Genomic DNA, 6,327 nt, shown 5'->3' on the forward strand with positions numbered 1-6,327 from the left:
CTGGTAGTCTGAAAAACAAAAATCACTTCCCTAAAAGCACCATATTTCCTTTCTAACCATGTTGACTCAACGGCATCTGAATCCAAGGCTGGGGAAACTCTTACCTTCTAGTTCAATGGAATGTTTGTTGTTGCTGCTGACAGACTTTTGGAATCAAAACTTTCAGGCTAGTGGCTTGCAAGGTCATGGGAAAAGGCGGAAAAAATACCTTAGGGGGTCACTAGGGGTAATAATGAGTGTAGTTATTCCTATCTGTACCTCTCGATTCCTGGACCTGTAAACCCTGACCAGCAATGGTTCAGAGCACACTTCAGGAGAACCTTGCTACGGTCCTCTGGGTTATCATCACCCAGTTGGTATTTTAGCTGTGCCTTTCTAGCGTACATTTCTATCAAGTCAACTGCTTCGAGATGATATGGAGCATGATAAGACCAGTGAATCCCATAAGCATGAGCCCATTCCCATACTTCCTTAGCTGTGAAATGAGTTCTCTGGTCAGAAGCAAAGGTCTTTGGAAAACAAGGATGCTACCTATATAAGACATATAAGTCTACAGATGGTCATTGCAGCAGCAAGCTTCTGTGTAGAAAAGGTAAGTGCATGAAAACTATAACATCTATTCCTAAAAAGGACAATTGCTGCCTTTTCCACCACCGAAGTGCTCGAGTTTAGTCAACCTGCAGCCGGGTCACTGAATGGTCACTGTAGTGAATGATGCCACCTGAGGGGTTCAGTGTTGGTCTCTGCTGCTATCGTATTTGATACACAGCAGCAGTTTTAGCCAAGTCAGCCTTAGAAAGTGGAAGTCCACGTTGATGAACCAATACATAACCTCCGTCTCTGCCATCACAGCTACGTCACTGACTGTCTCATTGGGAAACGGCAGGGGTAAGCAAAGAGGGAGGCTGGCTGTCTACAGAAAAGTTAATAATAACTACTTGTTTATTAAACTCCTCTTCTTCTGAAGTTAGTCACCTTTTGCTGATTACTTATACAACTTTTTTGTCATTTAGAGAGATATAGCCATGTACTGGGAAGTTGCAGATATTCAGTGATGGTTGAATAATAGGAAAAGAAAAAAATGAAAATAGTGCTTGCCTGGGAATGCAATTCCTACAGCCGGGAAACATCATGACAGCTGATACCATAAGCAGTAAAACAGGATTAATTTTTTTCATATCTGCTTTCTAGGAATTTTTATGATTACTCTTCTGAGGTAAAAATTCAAATCACGTGTCAATATAATGAAAAATGGCATGGTAACATGTTACCACAGCTCGCCTGGTGATTGTGTTAGCTAGAGGTGAGCAGAGGAGGAGCAGAAACGTGAAATCCTGGGTAGAAATTTGTTGAGGTGGAAGATAACAGTCAGACATTGAAATCAAACCTAAAAGTGAAGGCAAATCTGAAAGTGTAAAAATGATATAAAATGTAATCTAAACTTCAAAGTTGCTGACTCCGTAGCTTCAGCGAAGGGAAAAGAAAATGAAGAAGTCAGCGTCAGGGTACAGATGCACAGCTGGCCAAGAGTACCAATGACGGTGAAAGAAATGAGAAACATATGAGAAAGGACTGGGTGACTTGGCGGACGATGTTGAGATGCTTCAGTAAAATCCCTGTGAAACTACTGGCTTGACCATAGTATAAAGATGGGGCATACTGTGATTATATCAAATCCCTTTAATTTGTTCTAGGATGAAAAGATATTCTAGGAAAATATGCAGTAAACAGTGGTCTTTAGTGTGAAAGTCCAGTGTAAAGAATGGTAGCATGTTCTTTGCGGACACTAATGTTGCCTGAATGAATGTGAGAGAGGATGAGGTATAAGTGTGTGGAAAAGCCTTGAATGAGCAGAAGAGAGCAGTGAATTAAGAACTGCACAGCAGGGAATAGAAAAAGTATTTGAGATGTGGCAGGGATAGTATTAAGTTCTGATGGACCTTTCCACAAGTCTCAAGAAACAGAGACTGATCTTCCTACTGCTTTATAGCACGGTGGGTAGCACAGGTAGATTGTACAGCTTGCTAAGGTCAAAGTGCTCCGAGGTGAGAAAGCAGACAGCCAGGTCTCACTGTGAACACTGAGCTCGGTCACCTCACAAATATCCTCCACAGATGGCATTCTGCACCTAGATTCAGAGTTGGAAAATATGTTAGATATCTCTTTGAAACAAGTGTTTAAAGGTTTAAGGTGAGTTCTTTGAAAATCTCCAATTAGTCTCTTATAGCACAAAACCAAATAGGTGTATGTTTGAGATCAACTCGACAGATTTCTCTATTAAATATTAAGTCCAAGCTCTTATTATCTGTTCCTTGTGTGTCCTTTAGAGCCTTAGATACAGCCTCTGACTGACTTTGGGTATTGATTCCATTTTGCTGCCAACATCCTTCAACTGATGTAGAAAATCCAGGATGATCTATAAATATACCCAAGCCTATCTTCTGTAATAGCAACTGGAAAAGAATTTTTAAAGACTGTGTTTGCATTCAGCTATATTTTGAGACCTTTTTGATTCATAGGAACACAGATAACGAAGTCCAATAAAAATAGATACTATTTCCTTCAAGACACTTCAAAAATCTTGTTACAAAGCTTCTTCAGCTCTATATTTCATATTACTTGTTATTAACATTTTTCCCCTACAAGCTCGTATTGTACCTATTTTTCTTTAAAATTCTTGGCTTCTGTGCTTTCATTTGACCTGCTCCTTTCAGGGTCATGACCTGCCACTACACATAGTCAGAAGCATGAGTTATAGTGTTCTCTTCTAGAAATCTAGACCAGGTTAGAAGTAAACCTCATCAAAAATTTTATTATTGATTCATTTATGTTATTAAAGTAATCTTTGCAACCATACCAGTCTAAATTCAGAAGATTACAGATGCTGCCATCTTCCTCAACTGGATTAGGGTTTTAGGCTTAAGATCCATTTATCTTCCATATGATCATATTTTTTGTTACTTTGTATGTACTAAACAATATAGTTTAATTGAATATACATCTTAAAAGTTATCAAAAGTTATTCTATTATTCAAAATAAAATTATATATTATATGTTTATTTTAGGACTCTCAAACAGTATAGAATAGAGTTAAGCAAATTATTAAATGGAATGCTTTAAAATTGAAAAATATTAAATTGTAGGAATGCAAGACCAGTACTACCAGACTTTAAAATTTTTTTCTGAACACGACCAGAAATCTATATTTTCTTGTGAAATTTCTTCACTGTTCAATATTTATTGAAAACCTTAAATACCATTAAAGGCAAAATTAAAACATCTGTTATCTCATTAGTCAACATTTGTATCTTTTAATATATATGATACCTTAACAGAGTATTTCAGATATAACTCACAAACAGTAGCATCAAATTTTAATGTAGTAAAATGTGCTAATTATTCTACAGACAGCAATGTAATCTAAATTATAATGTTACCATTATAAAATTTTACCTCATACTTATCTATTTATCTATCCAATCTATATCTATATATCTAGAAAGAGAGAAAGAGCACAGGATTTTATTAACAATTTCTATTTTACAGTAAAGCAGTAATGTTGGAAAATGCAACTATCAACTACATCATGAGTTATTACGTCTTTTATAGAAGTATTAATATGAACATTTGTCAAGTCCTAATAGCAGTTGCTAGAATCTATATCTATAAGAATGAAACATTTCTGTGAAAGCCCAGAGAAGTATAATCATCTCACATTTTCCTCTGGGTTCAGATTTCAGTTCAATTCAACGAACACGTGCTGAATGACTTCCTTGACTGACGCTTTATGGTAGATCAGTAACAAAAACATCAGGAAATGCTTCACTCTCTCAGCTTCTCTTCATACACTTTTTGCCTATCTAAATTTTATGTACCTCCTCAAAGTTGAAATCTTATCAAAATATTATCTGTTATCTGCCTGTCTGTCTGTCTGACTGTTTTTCCATCATCTATATATCTATATCATGTCCTTCTTTCTTTCTTTCTTTCTTTCTTTCTTTCTTTCTTTCTTTCTTTCTTTCTTTCTTTCCTTCTTTCTTTCTTCTTTCTTTCTTTGTTTCTGTGTTTCTTTCTTTCTTTCTTTCTAGCATCATCTATCTATCAATTATAATCTATCTAAGTATATATCTATCAATCCATTTCTATCTCTATCATCTATCTATCTATCTATCTATCTATCTATCCATCTATCTAATCTGTATTACAAAATACATAACGGTAGATTCATAAAGAATATATCAAAATACCTAACCACACAAAGTTTTACAGTAAGTCTCAATTTATTTTACTGTGCTTCTCAGTTTGTTAATTAAAATTCTCAGTTGCAAGTGCATACAACTAAAGAAGGTCCTTGTAAAAATTAGTACAATTTTGGAGAAATAGGAAGATGATCCTTAAGATGAGGGTAACTTTACCAACAACCAGCCAAGGGAATTTTAAAGGGTACTTTAGTGATATTTCATACTGCAGGGATGAATGTACATTAGTTACCTGTCATCTCCTACATAATCCTAGATGTTAAAGCTACAGTAGTAAAACACTCTGACAGAATTCCTATACACTGTAGTCATCAACGCAAATGTTAATCAAGAATGACAATTTTGGTTGGCAAAATTCCCGTTGACAAAATTCCCGTTGACAAAAATAAAAATCTAGTATTATAGAAATTGTCCAGTTGAGACTAAAATTAGACTGATTGTTTAAAATCTCGTTTGAAAAATAACTAGACATGTGACTCTCATGAAACCAGGCTGTGTATACAAAAGACATATTCTAGAAATGCAAAAACCCAAAAAGTGAAAAGAGCCAGAATGGCCAAGGGTAAGAGTTGGAGGTAAGAAGGCAAGTCACATGTGGTCTTTTTGGCCAACATAAGGACTATTTGACATATACTTGGAAATTAATAAAAGTTTGAAGTTTAAGAGGAAGCCTGAGCACAGAGTCCAAGCTGGAGCAGTGCAAGTCCTGGCTGGACGAGCTTTTAGAAAGTTTCTTTGGTTCTTTGACAGAGTACTAACTGAAAGGAGTGCTGCTGAAACTGTAACCAAAGACAGCGTTAAGCCTTTGGTTACAGTTTCAGGAGAAAATACTGCAAGTAACAGTAGAGGCTGTGAGATCAGGCATGAAAGCAAAGGGAGGAGATATTCAACTGGTTGGTGTCAGAGTTGGTGACAAAGTTCTTCTCCTAGAATATAGAGGCACCAAAATAGTTCTAGACAACAAGGATTATTTAAAGTTTAGAGATGGTGACATTCTTGGGAAGGAATCACTGTTGAAATGGTGCCAAATAAAGCTGCCTATTTACTTTATATTATAAACTTCATCATGTAAATAATATATGAGTTTATTATAAAAGGGAAGCATGGATATTATAATTAACAAACTGAGAAGCACAGTAAAATAAATAGAGACTTACTGTAAAATTTTGGGATTATAGACACACAAAAGTCAAAGCCAAGCACAGTTTCTCAGTAGCCACATTTTTTTTTTCTGAATGGGCTCTGTTTGATGGCAGTGATCAAGGGCACTGTGGCTTCCTTAAGACAAATTTTTCCCACTCAGTGTTAGTGGCAAAAAATTGCATGCCATCTTTAAGAAGAGGCTTCCTGGTTCATGGTGGCAGAATGAATTCGGCTATTTTGGGAGGTCCTGTGCTTAAATGGGGTTTGTGAGCAGAGTGCTACAACTTGCTTAATAATAACGTAGACCCACTATGTGCCTGGAGTTGGGACAGTGTGCATGGCTTGCAGAGCTGGCACTGAACAGACCTCAAGCATGTTGGACTGGGCAGAGCCAAAAGGCAAAGCAGCCTTAGTCATAGCCATGCTGCTTAGCATTTGAAGAAGTGGTCCTGGTCAGAAAAGTATTATAAATACACAAAAAAGACAAATTCAGATGAAAAGGACCCCTGAATGAGTCACAATGTACAAGGCTCCCCCAGTTTCCAGCACTCCCATGGGATATACAGGGTCATTGCTACTCATAAAGCAATGCTCAAATTATCCTTCTGCCCAATGTTTTATTAGATGTACTGAATTTGAAGTGCTTGAAAAAGGACAATTTTCTCAAAATTAATGTTCCATAGCTATGCAAAATATATCCAGTAACATAAACAAAAGGATAATTGAACAGTAACTAAAATGCTAAAAGCTAGACTCTACAAACTTTTCTTCATATGAGTAAGAGGAGGCCAGTTCAGTTCAGGAAGAATATACTTTCTCTTTATAGGTTTCCTTGTAATGTGCTGACAATAAATCACTATTTAATTTGGGCCATGTTAGAAAAAAAAGTGGGGAGAAAGAAAATGTTTACTGAACTTTAAGCTA

General features: G+C 36.2%; 1 pseudogene; it reads left to right on the forward strand.

The window, feature by feature from the left end:
- Positions 1 to 815: 815 nt before the first annotated feature.
- On the forward strand, positions 816 to 5,318 carry LOC125394879 (10 kDa heat shock protein, mitochondrial pseudogene; annotated as a pseudogene).
- Positions 5,319 to 6,327: the final 1,009 nt, after the last annotated feature.

Source organism: Myodes glareolus, chromosome 21, assembly GCF_982192425.1.
Source record: "Myodes glareolus chromosome 21, mMyoGla1.1, whole genome shotgun sequence".
Classification (NCBI taxonomy): Eukaryota; Metazoa; Chordata; class Mammalia; order Rodentia; family Cricetidae; genus Myodes; species Myodes glareolus.